General features: G+C 42.1%; 1 protein-coding gene across 14 annotated transcripts in view; it reads left to right on the forward strand.

The window, feature by feature from the left end:
- The window catches only part of AOPEP (aminopeptidase O (putative)), a 369,731-nt gene that overhangs the window by 35,477 nt on the left and 317,554 nt on the right, over positions 1–16,700 (forward strand). The gene's annotated exons all lie outside the window — the stretch shown is intronic.

The raw sequence follows: 16,700 nt of genomic DNA on the forward strand, positions 1-16,700 counted from the left end.
GGCCGAGGCGGGTGGATCATGAGGTCAGGAGATTGAGACCATCCTGGCTAGCACGGTGAAACCATGTCTCTACTAAAAATACAAAAAATTAGCTGGGCATGGTGGTGGGCGCCTGTAGTCCCAGCCACTCGGGAGGCTGAGGCAGGAGAATGGCATGAACCTGGGAGGCAGAGCTTGCAGTGAGCCAAGATTGTGCCACCGCACTCCAGCCTGGGCGGCAGAGCGAGACTCCGTCTCAAAAAAAAAAAAGAAATTAAAGAGGTCCTTGGGCACATTTTGCTCCTTCAAATGATAAATTTAGTCTTGATATCTCATTTTCTGATAATTCAGTAAATATATGTGATCACAGAAGATGTTTAAACTGTATCCTTGGAAGTTTGGGAATATGTGTTAGTATATTAATGCCATTTGTGCAGTCTTCTGAGGATAAGAAAAATTATTTTAAAAAACAAATCCTAGAAAGATGTTTTCTCTTTTTTTCCCTTTTTCTGGGGTGGGGAATTTTATTTACAATCAATTGTGAATGAACACCAGGTCTCTCTCAACTCTCCCTTGCGCTGCAGAATAAATCTCAGGATGTACTGGTAATTGTTTGGATATGTTAAGGACTTTAAAATGAGTAAAGAATGCCAGTTTGCTAGACAGAAATAACTTCTTAGTGATATAAATGAATAGTAATTATCAGGATCACAATACTTTATGAATATAATTGTGTGAAAATATAAAATTTTACAGTTGCGTGAAAAACATAACTAGCTAGAGCTTATTCCTCCAGGGGACAGAGTCTACATTTATTAAAACTAAAATGGTTTCTACATATTTGTTCCTGAATTGCAGAATATTATCAGTTATACCCACTCTAAGTTCTCAGGCTTGGATGAGAAGCTCTTTATTCTCATTTTACAGGTAAGAAAATAAAATGACTGGAAGCTTCTAGATAAATCTGTATCTCAAGTGAGAAAGAGAATGACTTTTTCTGAATTTGATCTTCACATTTCACTTACTGTATGCAAAGCTTTCAAGTATATTTAAAACATAAATTTATTATATTAGCTTTCAATAAATTTCTGTTTTTAAATTAGACAGAAATATAAGAAAATCTGTAAATTGGTACCTTTTCTTTTAAGTTCCATTAGTGGCTTCCCCATTTCCCGCCTGCACTGTATCCCAGCTGAGAATAAAACTTAGGAGTATCAAAATGAAATAGCTTAATATAGATGTGGATGGTTGCATGTGGAAATAATTACAGATATGTGTGTTTCTAAGGGTTTGTGTGTGTATGTGTATACATATACACACACACATACACACACGTGAGCGCACACACACACACTGTATCTTGGCTTGTCAGCTGAGAGGGTCTTAGAAGTAAGCACACCTAGCACCCAGATCTTAGTTTCTGATACCATTCTCCAATGAAGAAAACTAGGACTTCTTGGAGAAATGTCCAGAACAGGGGCAGGAAATATACAAGATGAGCCTGGAGCATCTTGTAATGTCAGAAAGTAAGGATGCCCTCAAATAGCAGGAGCAACAACCCACAGCGATGGGGGTATGCCAGAGGGACAAGGGGCCGTCCGAAAGAGCTCCTCATGCCCGAAGCCAAGCAACAAAACATATCAAGTAGTTTCGAATGACATCCAAGAGTATGAAATAGCCATTAGTCCAGCTGATGTGAATAAACGACTGAATAAATAAACAAATGAGGAAGAATAGACAAATCCACGGTGCAAAACAATTCCAAGTTAGTTGTGGACATGTTCTGTCCTCAAGGAGGTGGGGCATAACTCCTTACTCCTTAAGTGTGGACTATACAGTCAGTGACTCCCTTCCGAAGAGAACAGAATGGAAAGGGAGAAAAAAGTAACTTTACACTAGAGAAATCTGACAATACCACCTCAGCAAGATGATCAAGGTCAACATCAACAGTGATAATTTATGGGGATAATTTATTCTCTGGTATGATATGATGAAAATGGCATCTTTGTGGTCTTCCTCACAAAAGCTCTTAACTCCAATCTAATCGTGAGAAAAGCATCAGATATATCCCAGTCAAGGGACATTAAACACAATACCTGATCAGCACTTCTGAAAACGAATAAGGTCAGCATAAAGTCTAAGAAACTGCCACAGTCAAGAGGAGCCTGAGGAGACATGATGATTAAAAGCAATGTGGTGTCCCGGCCGGGTGCAGTGGCTCACACCTGTAATCCTAGCACTTTGGGAGGCCGAGGTGGGCAGATCACTTGAGGCCAGGAGTTCGAGACCAGCCTGGCCAACATGGCAAAACCCCATCTTTACTAAAAATACAAAAAGTTAGCTGGGCATGGTGGCAGGCATCTGTAGTCCCAGCCACTTGGGAGGCTGAGGTGGGAGGATCACTCGAGCCCAGAAGGTCAAGGCTGCAGTCAATCGTCTTTGTGCTACTGCACTCCAGCCTGGGCGACAGAGCGTGACTGTGTCTCAAAAATAAAATAAATGAAATAAAAGTAATGTAGTATCCTGAAACAGAAAAAAGACGTTGAGGAAAAACTAAAGAAAGCTGAATGAAGTGTGTAAATGTATCAGTATTGGTTCACTCCTTGTGACAAGCATACTAATATAAGATGCCAATAATAGGGAAAGCTGAGTATGGAGTGTATGGAAACTCTGTATATTATCTTTGTGATTTTTATTTTTATTTTTTGTTTTATTATTACTTTATAAGACAGGGTCTCACTCTGTCACCCAGGGTGGAGAGCAGTGGCATGAACTTGGCTCACCAAGTTCTTTCTACCCTGAAATCTCTTTTGTAAGAGCTGTTTTCTCACTTTACCATGTGGCAGGGTTCTCTGGAGAAGAAAATATATTTGTAGCCTCAATCTCCTGGGCTGAAACGATCCTTCCACCTCAGCCTTCCAAGTAGCTGGGACTACAGGTGAGCAGCACCACGCCCAGCTAATTTTTGTATTTTGTGTAGAGACAGGGTTTCGCTATGTTGCCCAGGCTGGTCTCGAACTCCTGGGCCCAAGCATTCCTCCCACCTCAGCCTCCCAGAGTGCTGGGATTACAGACATGAGCCACTGCGCCCAGCCTTATCTTTTCAATTTTTAAAATCTAAAACCGTTTTAATATAAAAAATATATGTCAGATGTGGTGGCTCATGCCTGTAATTCTAGCACTTTGGAAGACAGAGGCAGGAGGATAGCTTGAGTTGAGGAGTTCAAGACCAGCCTGGGCAACATGGTGAAACGCCTTCTCTACAAAAAAAAAAAATAATAAGTCACAGCCACTCGGGAGGCTGAGGTGGGAGTATTACTTGAGCCCAGGGAGGTCGAGGCTGCAGTGAGTCATGTTTGTGCCACTGCACTGTAACCTGGGTGACAGAGTGAGACCCCGTCTTGAAAAAAAATTATTAAAAGTTAACTTCAAATTTGGAGATTTCTACCCTGAAATCTCTTTTGTAAGAGCTGTTTTCCCACTTTACCATGTGGCAGGGTTCTCTGGAGAAGAAAACATATTTGAAGCTGTAAAGGAGTATTTATTCTGAATGATTGTCAATAATTTTATCCTTATTATTATTCTACTTCTAATATGAAATATCTGGAAATAGAAAACTCAATTTTCCTACCTTAGTTTAGCCATTTGGGAGTTGTGCCAGTTGTTGAACCTAAATGCTTCTTGCCCCCATCATTCAGATACTGGATTGTAGGTGACATTTAAAATGACTGATGGAAGGAACACATATGTAACAATCAGATACAACGTGCTTCTTGGAAAAGATGTTGCTTTTCTGTGGTATGTGGGTCTGTGTGCCCTTTAAAAATATTTTGATGAGAACAAAGACAGGGTCAAGAGTTGTGTAAAGGTGTTCTTGCCAAGCTTCAAGAAAGGAATGGGACTTAATATGTTTTTAATTCTAGATCTTCGGTATACCTAAGAAATAAACTTTCAAAATGGAAACCTTTATTCAAAGTTGATGTGTTTTCTTCATTTTCCTTGTATTTTTAACATTTTTTCTATTCCCCTGAAGAAAACGTTATTTAAAACTGAAGCATTGGCTGGGCGCGGTGGCTCACGCTTGTAATCCCAGCACTTTGGGAGGCCGAGGCGGGCGGATCACAAGGTCAGGAGATCGAGACCATCCTGGCTGATGCGGTGAAACCCCGTCTCTACTAAAATACAAAAAATTAGCCTAGCGTGGTGGCGGGTGCCCGTTGTCCCAGCTACTCGGGAGGCTGAAGCAGGAGAATGGCATTAACCCAGGAGGCGGAGCTTGCAGTGAGCTGAGATCGCGCCACTGCACTCCAGCCTGGGCGACAGAGCGAGACTCCATCTCAAAACAAAACAAAACAAAACAAACTGAAGCATTCTCTTTGATAACCCATTCTCCTTTTCGTTAGAATCATTATAATAGTTGTGGAAGTAGCCAAGTGGTTTAGGAGGTCTGAGCTTAAGCTGATGACATCACTGAATTTGAATTGAATGGAGGAAAATTCGGTTACATATAGGAAATTTATTAGAAAAACTATAACTATTTGGATTTTTGTTAAAGATAAGAAAGCTAACTGGGAAAATACATTATAAGATAAAGTGATATTAACATTTAAACTTTTGTAAAGCACTGTGATTTTTTTGTTTGTTTGTTTTAGACAAGACTGGGATGAAGTTAACAAAATCCTAAGGAGAACTACTTTTTTCTGTAATATTTCTTGCTCAGCTATTGGGCCAGGGAAGATGTAGACTTTGGGAGTAATTTTTAGTTTGGAGTATCAAAACCAGATGTTAAAACATGTTCTTCCTCCCCCCTCCCCCCACTGAATTAATTTCATTATTTTATATCTCACTCTAAAGGAAAGTTTTAAAATTAAAAGAATGAGCAGAAGATGTTTTGGGAGAGATTTCAGGTCTAAGAGGAACATTTTGACAATTAGCACCTTTTTTCCCCCTTACTTTCTTCAAGAAACCAATGCAAAATTTATGAGAACTGAAGTGGAATACACATTAATTCTATGATATTGTATGACTGCAGAGTCGGAATCATGAGTGAAAATGCTTGGAAGGGTCGTGTTTTATCTTCTTTGTCTCTTTGCTGCCCAGGCTGTGCATACCTCTATTTCCCAGAATCCCAGTTGAGTCACCATGGAAGAAAATACAAGGATGGACTGTATCGGTCTCAACAAGTAACCAACATAACCAACCAAACAAGAAATAAGTAACAAAGCATCTACAGAAAATAACAAATCGCAGTGCCTCGTATCACCAAGAGCATAGTGTGTTCAAAAGAACCTGGGTGGTGGAAGCCAAGAGACCTAGTACTAGTGAGAGCTGTGTGGTAACTAGCTGTGTGACCTCAGATAGTCATCTTACGTCTCTTCATTTCCTCATCTGTAAAATGAGAAGATTCCATGAGAGCATCTCCAGATTTTTTCCACGTACACAATCCTATACCCACAAGCACTTCCAGATGAGAAATACTGTCTTTGCCTTTACAAGCAGCTTGCCTGTTTTGCACCCAAAACATCTCTGGTGAAGAAGTGATGAATTTCTGACTCAAAGCCATTTGCAGCCTTGTCCGTTTTGACTTCACGTAAAATCTATCTTTCTGAGTCAAAGCAGCGTTCTCCCTGGACCTGCCATGTATTCAGTATGATTGATGAATTCTGGTTTTGGTAATTGTGCCAGGAAGTAGAAAAGTAGAATAATAATAAGGAAGAGGTGCATGTGTGTGTATAGGAGAGAGAGTGAGTCATTGCTAAACACTTCTTTTAGTAGTTCTGGTTCTTTGTGGCACAAGAAAGCAAGAGGGTTGCTCACCTATAATGGAGACTGTAATCTAGGTTTAATGAGAACGTGGAGTTATAAAAAAGATTAGTGCAGAAAGGAGAACAGATGGAAAGGAATTGGAGGAGGCCTGAAGACCTTGTAACCCTTGGAAACTTACAAAAGATTCTGACCCCCTAAACTGTCGCATCTGTGGCCCACCCTCCAGAGATCAGGTCAGGGCCTCATCAAGCCACACATGGGGCCATTGTGGGCTCATTACCTCCAACCTACTTCTGGCAGCCTTCTCCCCAGTCACCTAACAGTGGTAACGAGGTCTCAGAAAAAGGGTGACTTGATGGACTGTAGTGGAACTTAAAACATTTTTAAATGAAAAACAACCCCCTTTTTCTTCTGGCTGCGAAAAGACAAATGCGTATAGCAGTCAACGGAAGAAAAAGAAAATATATGGTTTTAAGCAATCCCTTACACATTTGGTTGCGTAGCTCCTCCTTAGGAAGACTAGCAAACGCGTTAGTCTTAGCTGACCTCTTACCTTGAAAGGCAGAGTTAGTATGTCTCATCCTCATTTGACCACTCTGCAAATGCACAAACATTTAGCCAGAAGCTGAAGTAATTGTTACTCTGACAAGTTCTTCCTCAATTTAGAAGTTCTTTAATGGCAGCAAGCCGTGGACTTGTGTCTCACCCTGTCCTACCCTGTTTTTCTCTTCTTTCTGATTTTCATTGTCCTCTCATTCCCGCAACTCCTGTGCAGTTAATCTGGGCTCCCCAAGGAGTCTTCCATACAATTGGGTATTCCAGGGCATGTGAGATGAACCCTGGTGAGAGAGTTTTCCTTTGCATGTTGGAAGGAATTACTCGATCTAGAAATAATGAAGTTACAAGCATTGGAGAATTTCAGGCTGCTGCCTGCACGTCTATCCTATGAGCATTTTAGCAACATGGCCGAGGTGCAAGGCTGTGCATGTCAGATAAACACAGCTGCATTTATTTCTGTGTTTACACATTCATTATAAACACACATAGATTTTCCTGCCTTCTGTGGAGGGGAAGGCATGGATGGGTAATCAGGGAATCGGCCCTCCATATAGTTTTCATTTGAATGTGTGCATGATGGGGGCCATCTTTAGTCTGGAGTCACTATGTAGTGGGTATGATTTCATGACTCTGGAAAGACCCCATGTTCACCCATCCTAAATTTGCTGGTAGATGACCAAGATTCCACCAGTAGAGCTTTATTCAGAGGATAAAACCTTCACACTGCTAAAATGTAGCTACCCAACTGTAGATTGATTTCAGGTTTGCACTGTGATGTCAGACATGCATAGGATATCAGCTTGTGAAACAGCAAAAAGCCATTGGTTATAAAGACTCTTAACTCCCTAGGGCTTGGTTTGGGCCTTGGTTGGGAAGGGAGGAGTGAGCCTGCAGCTGATGAAGAGAAAAAGGCCAAGAAAAGAGTAGGCTGGGAGCACAAAGAGAATTTACATTTTCAAGGTGTGCCTACCCTAAGACCTCCCTCTTATGTGATTGTTTTCCTGCTTTTGAAAGGATTTCAGTAAGAATATGATTGAGTCTCTTATCAGACGTGTGTATATTAATGGGGTATGGCTTTTAGATTGCTAACTTGATCTACATGTTCAGAGTTACAGCTCTGGATACCAAGTGGAAGCTAGAAAAAAATGTTAGACTTTAGCAGAAAAGATAACCCAGCCATGGAAAGAGGAGGGTGGGAATAGAGAATTGTGAGCATACTGGGGAGGGTGGAGGTGAGAGCTTGCTGGGGGCCTGGCCTGGTAACTGACCCCCTTGATGGAAGAGGTCAGGTGCCCAGATGCACAATGGCAGAAAGAGCTTTCAAGAGCATGACAGAAGGGATCAGGACAAAATTCTAGAACAAAATGTCTAGAACTAGATAGCTAAAGAGGACATAATACTGAACTGGGAAGGAAAGGATGGTGACAACATGGTGGATTTTAATCCAGTTGGTGGAAGGACCAGCCCCCCATCAACTGACTCAAATATGCCTATAATATCTATGTGTCCTACTTCATCAAATCATCATTTTCACATTTTATTTATTTATTTATTTGTTTATTTTTTTCTCCCCCCTCCCCCCACCCCACAACAGTCCCCGAAGTGTGATGTTCCCCTTCCTGTGTCCATGTGTTCTCATTGTTCAATTCCCACCTATGAGTGAGAATATGCGGTGTTTGGTTTTTTGTTCTTGCGATAGTTTACTGAGAATGATGATTTCCAATTTCATCCATGTCCCTACAAAGGACGTGAACTCATCATTTTTTATGGCTGCATAGTATTCCATGGTGTATTTGTGCCACATTTTCTTAATCCAGTCTATCATTGTTGGACATTTGGGTTGGTTCCAAGTCTTTGCTATTGTGAATAATGCCGCAATAAACATACGTGTGCATGTGTCTTTATAGCAGCATGATTTATAGTCCTTTGGGTATATACCCAGTAATGGGATGGCTGGGTCAAATGGAATTTCTAGTTCTAGATCCCTGAGGAATCGCCACACTGACTTCCACAAGGGTTGAACTAGTTTACAGTCCCACCAACAGTGTAAAAGTGTTCCTATTTCTCCACATCCTCTCCAGCACCTGTTGTTTCCTGACTTTTTAATGATTGCCATTCTAACTGGTGTGAGATGGTATCTCATTGTGGTTTTGATTTGCATTTCTCTGATGGCCAGTGATGGTGAGCATTTTTTCATGTGTTTTTTGGCTGCATAAATGTCTTCTTTTGAGAAGTGTCTGTTCATGTCCTTCGCCCACTTTTTGATGGGGTTGTTTGTTTTTTTCTTGTAAATTTGTTGGAGTTCATTGTAGATTCTGGATATTAGCCCTTTGTCAGATGAGTAGGTTGTGAAAATTTTCTCCCATTTTGTAGGCTGCCTGTTCACTCTGATGGTAGTTTCCTTTGCTGTGCAGAAGCTCTTGAGTTTAATTAGATCCCATTTGTCAATTTTGGCTTTTGTTGCCATTGCTTTTGGTGTTTTAGACATGAAGTCCTTGCCCATGCCTATGTCCTGAATGGTATTGCCTAGGTTTTCTTCTAGGGTTTTTATGGTTTTAGGTCTAACATTTAAGTCTTTAATCCATCTTGAATTGATTTTTGTATAAGGTGTAAGGAAGGGATCCAGTTTCAGCTTTCTACATATGGCTAGCCAGTTTTCCCAGCACCATTTATTAAATAGGGAATCCTTTCCCCATTTCTTGTTTTTGTCAGGTTTGTCAAAGATCAGATAGTTGTAGATATGTGGCATTATTTCTGACGGCTCTGTTCTGTTCCATTGATCTGTATCTCTGTTTTGGTACCAGTACCATGCTGTTTTGGTTACTGTAGGCTTGTAGTATAGTTTGAAGTCAGGTAGCGTGATGCCTCCAGCTTTGTTCTTTTGGCTTAGGATTGACTTGGTGATGCGGGCTCTTTTTTGGTTCCATATGAACTTTAAAGTAGTTTTTTCCAATTCTGTGAAGAAAGTCATTGGTAACTTGATGGGGATGGCATTGAATCTGTAAATTACCTTGGGAAGGATGGCCATTTTCATGATATTGATTCTTCCTACCCATGAGCATGGAATGTTCTTCCATTTGTTTGTATCCTCTTTTATTTCCTTGAGCAGTGGTTTGTAGTTCTCCTTGAAGAGGTCCTTCACATCCCTTGTAAGTTGGATTCCTAGGTATTTTATTCTCTTTGAAGCAATTGTGAATGGGAGTTCACTCATGATTTGGCTCTCTGTTTGTCTGTTATTGATGTATAAGAATGCTTGTGATTTTTGTACATTGATTTTGTATCCTGAGACTTTGCTGAAGTTGCTTATCAGCTTAAGGAGATTTTGGGCTGAGACAATGGGGTTTTCTAGATATACTATCATGTCATCTGCAAACAAGGACAATTTGACTTCCTCTTTTCCTAATTGAATACCCTTTATTTCCTTCTCTTGCCTAATTGCTCTGGCCAGAACTTCCAACACTATGTTGAATAGAAGTGGTGAGAGAGGGCATCCCTGTCTTGTGCCAGTTTTCAAAGGGAATGCTTCCAGTTTTTGCCCATTCAGTATGATATTGGCTGTGGGTTTGTCATAAATAGCTCTTATTATTTTGAGATACGACCCATCAATACCTAATTTATTGAGAGTTTTTAGCATGAAGGGTTGTTGAATTTTGTCAAAGGCCTTTTCTGCATCTATTGAGATAATCATGTGGTTTTTGACTTTGGTTCTGTTTATATGCTGGATTACATTTATTGATTTGCGTATATTGAACCAGCCTTGCATCCCAGGGATGAAGCCCACTTGATCATGGTGGATAAGCTTTTTGATGTGCTACTGGATTCTGTTTGCCAGTATTTTATTGAGGATTTTTGCATCAATGTTCATCAAGGATATTGGTCTAAAATTCTTTTTTTGTTGTGTCTCTGCCAGGCTTTGGTATCAGGATGATGCTGGCCTCATAAAATGAGTTAGGGAGGATTCCCTCTTTTTCTATTGATTGGAATAGTTTCAGAAGGAATGGTACCAGCTCCTCCTTGTACCTCTGGTAGAATTCAGCTGTGAACCCATCTGGTCCTGGACTTTTTTTGGTTGGTAAGCTATTGATTATTGCCACAATTTCAGCTCCTGTTATTGGTCTATTCAGAGATTCAACTTCTTCCTGGTTTAGTCTTGGGAGGGTGTATGTGTCGAGGAATTTATCCATTTCTTCTAGATTTTCTAGTTTATTTGCGTAGAGGTGTTTGTAATATTCTCTGATGGTAGTTTGTATTTCTGTGGGATCGGTGGTGATATCCCCTTTATTATTTTTTATTGCATCTATTTGATTCTTCTCTCTTTTCTTCTTTATTAATCTTGCTAGCAGTCTATCAATTTTGTTGATCCTTTCAAAAAACCAGCTCCTGGATTCATTTATTTTTTGAAGGGTTTTTTGTGTCTCTATTTCCTTCAGTTCTGCTCTGATTTTAGTTATTTCTTGCCTTCTGCTAGCTTTTGAATGTGTTTGCTCTTGCTTTTCTAGTTCTTTTAATTGTGATGTTAGGGTGTCAATTTTGGATCTTTCCTGCTTTCTCTTGTGGGCATTTAGTGCTATAAATTTCCCTCTACACACTGCTTTGAATGCATCCCAGAGATTCTGGTATGTTGTGTCTTGGTTCTCGTTGGTTTCAAAGAACATCTTTATTTCTGCCTTCATTTCGTTATGTACCCAGTAGTCATTCAGGAGCAGGTTGTTCAGTTTCCACGTAGTTGAGCGGTTTTGAGTGAGATTCTTAATCCTGAGTTCTAGCTTGATTGCACTGTGATCTGAGAGATAGTTTGTTATAATTTCTGTTCTTTTACATTTATTAAGGAGAGCTTTACTTCCAAGTATATGGTCAATTTTGGAATAGGTGTGGTGTGGTGCTGAAAAAAATGTATATTCTGTTGATTTGGGGTGGAGAGTTCTGTAGATGTGTATTAGGTCTGCTTGGTGCAGAGCTGAGTTCAATTCCTGGGTATCCTTGTTGATTTTCTGTTTCGTTGATCTGTCTAATGTTGACAGTGGGGTGTTAAAGTCTCCCATTATTAATGTGTGGGAGTCTAAGTCTCTTTGTAGGTCAGTCAGGACTTGCTTTATGAATCTGGGTGCTCCTGTATTGGGTGCATATATATTTAGGATAGTTAGCTCTTCTTGTTGAATTAATCCCTTTACCATTATGTAATGGCCTTCTTTGTCTCTTTTGATCTTTGTTGGTTTAAAGTCTGTTTTATCAGAGACTAGGATTGCAACCCCTGCCTTTTTTTGTTTTCCATTTGCTTGGTAGATCTTCCTCCATCCTTTTATTTTGAGCCTATGTGTGTCTCTGCCCGTGAGATGGGTTTCCTGAATACAGCACACTGATGGGTCTTGAGTCTTTATCCAATTTGCCAGTCTGTGTCTTTTAATTGGAGCATTTAGTCCATTTACATTTAAAGTTAATATTGTTATGTGTGAATCTGATCCTGTCATTATGATGTTAGCTGGTTATTTTGCTCATTAGTTGATGCAGTCTCTTCCTAGTCTCGATGGTCTTTACATTTCGGTATGATTTTGCAGTGGCTGGTACCGGTTGTGCCTTTCCATGTTTAGCGCTTCCTTCAGGAGCTCTTTTAGGGCAGGCCTGGTGGTGACAAAATCTCTCAGCATTTGCTTGTCTGTAAAGTATTTTATTTCTCCTTCACTTATGAAGCTTAGTTTGGCAGGATATGAAATTCTGGGTTGAAAATTCTTTTCTTTAAGAATGTTGAATATTGGCCCCCACTCTCTTCTGGCTTGTAGGGGTTTCTGCCGAGAGATCCGCTGTTAGTCTGATGGGCTTCCCTTTGATGGTAACCCGACCTTTCTCTCTGGCTGCCCTTAACATTTTTTCCTTCATTTCAACTTTGGTGAATCTGACAATTATGTGTCTTGGAGTTGCTCTTCTCGAGGAGTATCTTTGTGGCGTTCTCTGTATTTCCTGAATCTGAATGTTGGCCTGCCTTGCTAGATTGGGGAAGTTCTCCTGGATAATATCCTGCAGAGTGTTTTCCAGCTTGTTTCCATTCTCCCCGTCACTTTCAGGTACACCAATCAGACGTAGATTTGGTCTTTTCACATAGTCCCACATTTCTTGGAGGCTTTGCTCGTTTCTTTTTATTCTTTTTTCTCTAAACTTCCCTTCTCGCTTCATTTCATTCATTTCATCTTCCAGGGCTGATACCCTTTCTTCCATTTGATCGCATCGGCTCCTGAGGCTTCTGCATTCTTCACGTAGTTCTCGAGCCTTGGTTTTCAGCTCCATCAGCTCCTTTAAGCACTTCTCTGTATTGGTTATTCTAGTTATACATTCTTCTAAATTTTTTTCAAAGTTTTCAACTTCTTTGCCTTTGGTTTGAATATCCTCCCGTAGCTCGGAGTAATTTGATCGTCTGAAGCCTTCTTCTCTCAGCTCGTCAAAGTCATTCTCCGTCCAGCTTTGTTCCGTTGCTGGTGAGGAACTGCGTTCCTTTGGAGGAGGAGAGGTACTCTGCTTTTTAGAGTTTCCAGTTTTTCTGCTTTGTTTTTTCCCCATCTTTGTGGTTTTATCTACTTTTGGTCTTTGATGATGGTGATGTACAGATGGGCTTTTGGTGTGGATGTCCTTTCTGTTAGTTTTCCTTCTAACAGACAGGACCCTCAGCTGCAGGTCTGTTGGAGTACCTGGCCGGCTGTGTGAGGTATCAGTCTGCCCCTGCTGGGGGGTGCCTCCCAGTTAGGCTGCTCGGGGGTCAGGGGTCAGGGACCCACTTGAGGAGGCAGTCAGCCCGTTCTCAGATCTCCAGTTGCGTGCTGGGAGAACCATTGCTCTCCTCAAAGCTGTCAGACAGGGACATTTAAGTCTGCAGAGGTTACTGCTGTCTTTTTGTTTGTCTGTGCCCTGCCCCCAGAGGTGGAGCCTACAGAGGCAGGCAGGCCTCCTTGAGCTGTGGTGGGCTCCACCCAGTTCAAGCTTCCTGGCTGCTTTGTTTACCTAAGCGAGCCTGGGCAATGGCGGGCGCCCCTCCCCCAGCCTCGCTGCCGACTTGCTGTTTGATCTCAGACTGCTGTGCTAGCAATCAGTGAGACTCCGTGGGCGTAGGACCCTCTGAGCCAGGTGCGGGCTATACTCTCCTGGGGCACCGTTTCCTAAGCCCGTCGGAAAAGCACAGTATTCGGGTGGGAGTGGCCCGATTTTCCAGGTGCCATCTGTCACCCCTGGAAAGGGGACTCCCTGACCCCTTGGGCTTCCCGAGTGAGGCAATGCCTCGCCCCTGCTTCTGCTGGCGCACGGGGCACTCACCCACTGACCTGCGCCCACTGTCTGGCACTCCCTAGTGAGATGAACACGGTACCTCAGATGGAAATGCAGAAATCACCCGTCTTCTGCGTCGCTCGCGCTGGGAGCTGTAGACCGGAGCTGTTCCTATTCGGCCATCTTGGCTCCTCTCCCATTTTCACATTTTCTGAGGCAGGTCTGATTTCAGACATTGGAACCCGTTCATGGACACCACACTGTTTGGGATTAGGAAAACATCCTTTCTGTGTCCATAAAAGTGTCGTCTGTCATGTGCTTATGTAAAGCCCTTTATAAGCAAATTAAACAGGTGCATGCCCTCCACCTTCCTCCCTGGACCCATCCTGTTCTTCCTTTCTTGTTCAGTAGCTTTACCATCTATCTTATCACTTGAGCCAGAAACCTCAGAAAAGTCTGTGTTAACTATGGCTGCATAACAAATTACCCCCACACTTAGCAGTTTAAAAGAACAAACATTTATTACCTCTCACAGTTTCTGAGGCTCGGGAATCTAGGAGCAGCTTAGCTGGTGTCTCTTGCTCAAAATGTCTTGCAAGGTTACAGTGCAGCTGTTGGCCGGGGCTGCAGGTGTCTCAAGGTGTGCCAGGAGCTGGAAAATCCTCTTTCAGACTCACTCGCGTGGCTGTTGCAGGCCTTGGTTCCTCACTTGAGACTGTTGGCCAAAGGTCTCTGTTTCTTACCATGTGGGTGCCTCCCTAGGCTGCCTGAGTGACTTCATGACACTCATGGCCCAGAGTAAATGATGGGGGAGAGAGTGAGAAAAGATAGTCTAAGATGAAAACCACAGATTTTAAAATAGTCTCAGAAGTGACATGCCATCACCTCTGCTGTATCCTGTTGTATCCCTGTCCCAGGTCAAACCTTTGCATTATCACGGCCTGTCTACTTGTAGGATAAGTGTACTGCAACTGCCTGTTTACTCTACACAGGTCTGTTTGGGCACACAGATCTGGTACAGTATGGAAGGGGACTACACAAGGATGTAAATATTAGGAGGAAGGGGTTATTGGAGGCCAGCTCAGCAGCTGGCTACCTCATAGAAGTCTTCCTTTCCTTCTCCCTCTTCTTCAGCACATCACTTACTAAGTCCTGATTCTTCCTGCACAGTATTTCTCAGATTTGACCTCATCTCAAATCCGATTGTTTCTTTGGGGAAGTGGTATGGAAGCTGATGGAGGCAGCCTTGGGGGCCTCATACCTAAGGGCAGAAGTGGAATGTGTAATAATATGCTAGCATGGCCTCCAACCCAGCCTTACAGAGAGGAGACCAGCACCTTGGTAAGCCAGTCTTTTGGGGAGGATTTCTTCCCTGTGCAGGCAAGGGAAGACCCACAACAGAGTTACCCTACGCAAATTAGGTGCTTATTGAACACAACAGACAATAGAAGTCACTACCTGCTGCCCGCTTCCCCAACCCAATACCCATTTTACCTGTGACTCAGAAGTTGAGGAGCTTCCCCACAGTCATTTGGTAAGTTGGCAACCCAGGTGGTACAAAGGTGTTTAGACTTTCTGATCTTTCCCTGCCCCATGTCAAACCTTCATATTATCATGGCATGTATACTTGTAGGATAAGCGTACAGCAACTGCCTGACTGCGCTGAGATCCATTTTCTGCTCTTATTGTGATCTTCTCTAAGTGACAAGGAACTTCATTTCCTAGGCTCTCTTGTCTTCTGGCTTCCTGCTAGGTTTGGCCAATGGGGGCCACTGGTGGAAGATTTGAAAGCAGGAGCTGGCTAGAAATACGTTACTTCTGTAACGTATTTCTCCTCCTCCTGTTTTCCTTTGGCAGCTTCAGTGTGGCTGAGTCTCCTGTGGTCCCAGGTCCCCCTGGACAGTCCCCACTGTGACTCTGGCTTCTGCCAGATGACTCCTGCCTCGTAACCCAGTAATCACCCAGCTCCTCCGATATGAGGAGTCACAGCTGATTACTGCTGTGGCTAATCCCTGGGTTGTCTTACTGTCCTCTGATTGATCTCTCCGCTCTTCTATCATTTAAACTCATTCCCGAGTTTAAATTACCTGTTTGTTAAGACCTAGACTGGTTTCTCTTTTTCATACGAGACCCTGACTGATGGAGTTGAACTATCTTTCTGTGTTTTCTTGCACACTGTGTGAACACAATAAATGCTCAATTATAATGATGTTAATGAAAAAAGAAAATGAGTTTATCCAAAAGAAGTTGTGCTTTGCTCTATTCATTTACTTTGTAAGTCAAGCTGACTAAAACTACATGTTTGTCATTTGTCATAACTGAAAAACAGAAAGTAGAAACATTCTCCTGAGTTTTTTCTGAGGAGTCAGTCTTCTTCCTTCTACTCTGGTGTCAAGAGTAGGTCCTTTGATCTTGAGAATCTTTTCCATCTTTATCAACCATGACTTTATCATGGGACGGATCTTTCTTGGTTTGGGTAGGGCTGTACTTTCTAATCGCAGCAGAATGAATCCTAATGCTGTGTCATTGGTTTTGCACATGGTGACTTGGTAATGACTCTGCGCCCTTGGCTTTCCCATCACAAGCCTGGTTGTTGTGACCCACAGTCCTGTTCATATGCCAGCCCCTGTTCTTGGCCTCCACACAAGGATTCCCACAAGGGTTCTGTTTGAGATGGTGGCTTCCAAGATTGGGGGTATCTGCCTGCCAGCCCAGGATTTGAGACCACCAGCTTGTTTTTCCAAGCATTAATATCTCAGTGATCTCCAAACATATTTTCTTTTCCAGAATACTTTCCAAAAGGTTTGTAAGAATGTCTCTAAAACTTTTCTTTTGAAGGCACCAGGGCCTGAGGGGAAGGGGGCAAGGGTAATATAAATTATAACTTGGCCGAGTAGTATTTAAAACTTTATCCAAAAAATATTTTTCTCCTTAAATAAACCAACTCTTTTTACATATTTAAGTAATTCATCTGAGAGAAATAACCACTCAGCTATTCACATAACCAGCCCTTGGCAGCTTCAGTTCAGAATGCTCAGAAACCAGTCAACTACAAAGTTTCAAATGTTTTCTTTGAAAGCTCAACTTAACCTGCACTACCATGGCGGTGAGAAAAGTGACAACTCATTTTAAAGATCCACCCCCTTTCT

This window comes from Pongo abelii, chromosome 13 (genome assembly GCF_028885655.2).
Source record: "Pongo abelii isolate AG06213 chromosome 13, NHGRI_mPonAbe1-v2.0_pri, whole genome shotgun sequence".
Classification (NCBI taxonomy): domain Eukaryota; kingdom Metazoa; phylum Chordata; class Mammalia; order Primates; family Hominidae; genus Pongo; species Pongo abelii.